Raw genomic sequence first — 4,762 nt, 5'->3', positions numbered from 1 at the left:
TCAGTTCTGAGGAAGAGGATTACGTACCTGTGTACTCACCTGTCTGCGTTGCAGTGAACTTCTCCGTTACAAGCTCTGTGTCTGCCAGCCCTTCAAGAGGAGGTCGTACCTGAACGCTCACCTGACTGCTTTGCAGTGAAACCCTCCAGCCAGAAGCCCTCCAGCCGTAAGTCCCCTGTCTGTCATTTCTGCGGAAGAGGATTACGTACCTGTGTATTCACCTGACTGCTTTGCAGTGAATGTCTCCGTTACAAGCTCTGTGTCTGCCAGTCCTTCAAGAGGAATCCATACCTGAACACTCACCTGACTGCTTTGCAGTGAAGCCCTCCAGCCAGAAGCCCTCCAGCCGTAAGTCCCCTGTCTGTCATTTCTGCGGAAGAGGATTACGTACCTGTGTATTCACCTGACTGCTTTGCAGTGAATGTCTCCGTTACAAGCTCTGTGTCTGCCAGTCCTTCAAGAGGAATCCATACCTGAACACTCACCTGACTGCTTTGCAGTGAAGCCCTCCAGCCAGAAGCCCTCCAGCCGTAAGTCCCCTGTCTGTCATTTCTGCGGAAGAGGATTACGTACCTGTGTATTCACCTGACTGCTTTGCAGTGAATGTCTCCGTTACAAGCTCTGTGTCTGCCAGTCCTTCAAGAGGAACTCATACCCGAATACTCACCTGATTGCTAGGCAGCGAAGCGGGTCCGCAGGACGGAACGACCCTGCCTAGAAGACTCACCATTTTAGATCCCCCTTTCCACTTTTTATAGTTAATAAAAAGACTGTTACTTGAAACCTTGTCTGTCGTCCTTGCCGGGCCTCTGTCCGACTCCCCAAGGGTGGTACGGGTCTTGGGGGTGGGTGCGGCCAGGTTGGCCTACCCCGTGACATTCGCGTGTTTCTCTAAAAACAACATTTGCTCCTCCATTCCTGACACTTTGGACCCTCTTCAGTTTGCCTATCGTCCCAATAGATCGACTGAAGATGCCATTTCTCACGTCCTTCACTCCTGCCTCACTCACATCGACAGCAAAAGTGGGAACTATGTCAGGCTGCTATTTATTGACTATAGCTCAGCCTTTAACACCATAGTTCCCATTAAGCTAACACACAAACTCCTGGATCTAGGCCTGAATTCTTCTCTCTGCCTCTGGATTGAAGATTTCCTCACTGGCAGACCCCAGGCGGTGAGAGTAGGCCAGTTCACCTCCACCTCCATCACCCTGAGTGTTGGAGCTCCACAGGGCTGTGTGCTGAGTCCCCTGCTCTACTCTCTCTACACCCATGACTGTTTGTCCACACACAGCTCCACCTCTATCATCAAGTTTGCTGATGATACTGTTGTCCTGGGTCTCATCTCCAACAACAATGAGACGGCATACTTGGACGAAGTGGAGCAACTGACATCATGGTGCCAGGACAACTGTCTCTCTCTGAATGTTAACAAGACCAAAGAACTGATTGTGGACTTCAGGAAGAGACAGCATCGGTCATACTCCCCTCTCATGATCAGCGGGACACCGGTAGAGAGAGTGAGCAGCTTCAAATACCTGGGTGTGAACATCTCCGAGGATCTGACCTGGACTACACACATCCAGACACAGGTGAAAAAAGCCAGGCAAAGACTGTACCACCTGCGCCAGCTGAGGAAATTCAGGGTTTCACCAGCCATCCTGAAAACTTTCTATCGAGGGGCGATAGAAAGTGTCCTGACTCAGTGCATCACAGCGTGGTACGGGAACAGCACCAGTCACGACTGCAAAGCCCTGCAAAGAGTGGTGCGCTTATCCGAGCGCATCTCAGGCTCAGCTCTCCCGTCTCTGCAGGACATCTTCACCAAACGCTGCAGAGGTAGAGCTACTAAAATCATCAGAGACATTAATCACCCTGCAAACTCTCACTTCACCCTGCTGCCATCTGGTAAGCGCTTCCGTAGCCTGATGGCAAAGACTGAAAGACTCAGGAGGAGTTTCTTCCCCCAGGCCATCAGACTCCTGAACTCAGTCACGTGACTCACTTCACCCCCGCACACACATAAACATACGGTTTTTTAACATTAACATCCACATACTGCAATTGCACTGCACTTTACGTCCCTATTGTTACTGCGTAACAACCTGTAATAAACCTTGCACATTATACTTCTTTATATATACATATTATATATTTTATGTTAACCACTTATTTTTAAGTCTACAGTTTATCTCACTTATCATATCCACATATTTTTTATATTTTTATTTTTATCTTATTTCCTATTTTTATCTTAACTTGATTTATTTATAATTCTACTTATGTTAATACTTTTTATTCTAATTTTATTCTATTTCTATTTAATTTCTTGTAACTGTTATTTGCACTGTCCATGGAGCGGACCTGTTTACATTTCACTGCCAGTTGTATATTGTGTATATAACTGTGTATGTGACAAATAAAACTCTTGAATCTTGAATCTTCTCTCTCAACATGACCCGGCGTGTGAATTACACTCGGTGCGACTTTTCTGGCAAATACGGCCAATTATAAAATGTGGTTTATTATTACAAAATGCATAGGCCTACGATGCGTTATAGGCTATACACTGTGTTAATCATCCCCACTCACACTAACTTTTGGCTTAATCACTGTAATGTCCTGTTTGCATTTGCTCTTTTTATTTAGCCTATTTTTTTTTTTTTAAAGCGGATGCAATGTAGCCTATCGTAACATAATCCATATTATGCAACTCGTGCTATATATTCCAAGCGCTCTGAAGGTATACTGGTTTGAGAAACAAACCGAAATGGCAAGTTATTACAGGCTTTAATGAAAATCTTTTGAGATAAATTTTAATAAATCATAAAAAAAGAAGAGTATGTATTTTAATTTATATGTTGTTCTCCGGTTTTTCTGGTTCCAACGCATTATTCTTTCCTTTTTGCATGAATGTTTAATATATATATATAATATTTACTTAACCAAGGTAGGCTATGACAGCTGTCATATAGCCTACTGCCAGCTGATGCAAAGAGATGAATAATATCTACACAGAAGAAAGCCCTGTCTTGTCTAGGCTCTGCCCGGGACGGGTTGTGTCGAGCCATTCGTTAGTCTGGTTGTTTGATGAGAAAAATATGAAATGTAGTTGCAATAAACGCGAATCCGTACAGCTGCAGAAGCGCAGAACTTTTATTCTGCTGAGCAGAACCGATGACGGAATAGTTTGATCTTCGGCTGACCAATCAGCAGAAAGGGGCGTATAATTCCCGCCCACGTGTAGAAATCGAATATTCAAACTGTTTATTCATTTTTCTACCTCTGAACGAAAAACAAAAAATCAAGTCGAAATCTCGTTTTTCGTTTTTCTGAAAAAAACGAAAAAATGAAAAACTAGCTGTTTTCTAATTTTTCAACTTTCAATATTAAATCAAAAATCGACTGAACGAATGATACACGGATTCACCCCTCTCAAACCCATTACAATTTCATTCGGTTTGGGAATTTTTATTCCATTTGGACTTTTAAACCGATTACAGTGCTCCATGTAAACGCACCTAGTGTCTGACTGTGCCACATACCAGGAAAGATTTGTTTAGACAGTAAAACAAAGCCATGATTTCTGTTTATTCTCAGGTTGATTTGAATGGGGAATAGAGCATGAGCACATGTTATGTCACATGAAACTGCAGATCAATGTAAAACACAACATTTGATTATCTCTCCTCATTTGTGTTTTCTGCTGCTGGCTGTTGATGATGCATCAGTTTGTTTCTGTATTATACAGGTCTGAACACCCCAGGTCTGACATTATAGTCCATAATACTCATTAAGATTCAGAATATGTGTAGCCTATTATCTCAGCATTAACTCAGCATTAACTTCTTGAGCAGTTTGAGCTCCAGTAACTCGTCTGTTTGATCGGACCACACGGGCATCAATGAGCCTTGGCCGCCCATGACCCTGTGGCCGGTTCTCCACTGGTCCTTCATGACCCTGTGGCCGGTTCTCCACTGGTCCTTCATGACCCTGTGGCCGGTTCTCCACTGGTCCTTCATGACCCTGTGGCCGGTTCTCCACTGGTCCTTCATGACCCTGTGGCCGGTTCTCCACTGGTCCTTCATGACCCTGTGGCCGGTTCTCCACTGTTCCTTCATGACCCTGTGGCCGGTTCTCCACTGTTCCTTCATGACCCTGTGGCTGGTTCTCCACTGTTCCTTCATGACCCTGTGGCCGGTTCTCCACTGGTCCTTCATGACCCTGTGGCCGGTTCTCCACTGTTCCTTCATGACCCTGTGGCCGGTTCTCCACTGTTCCTTCATGACCCTGTGGCCGGTTCTCCACTGGTCCTTCTTTGAGCACTTTTGATAGAGACTGACCACTGTAGACCGGGAACACCCCACAAGAGCTGCAGTTTTGGAGATGCTCTGACCCAGTCGTCCTTTTGAACAGGATGAAGATGTCTAAATATTTTGTTTTTCAAACAAACACAATCGACAATAAAACGCTGTCACGCTGTCATGTAGATCCAAAGCACAAGACAAAGCAGAAATCCAAAGAAACCTTTTTTTTTTATCCACCAACTGAAATCCAGGAACTCACAGGAGAAAACTGCTCACACACAACTAAACATGACTAATATCAGACAAGAAGCTTACAGTTTAACACCTGAACAGAAGACACACATCAATCAGAAACCAGGATGACAAACAGAGGTGACAGAACTAATCAACAACCATAGATTAACAAGAAACTCAGACATGAACAGAAAACAAAAACAAAACACATGACACAAATG

This window comes from Gobio gobio (assembly GCF_949357685.1).
Source record: "Gobio gobio genome assembly, chromosome: 2".
In the NCBI taxonomy this organism is placed as follows: Eukaryota; Metazoa; Chordata; class Actinopteri; order Cypriniformes; family Gobionidae; genus Gobio; species Gobio gobio.
Note: the sequence above shows the minus strand (reverse complement) of the source record.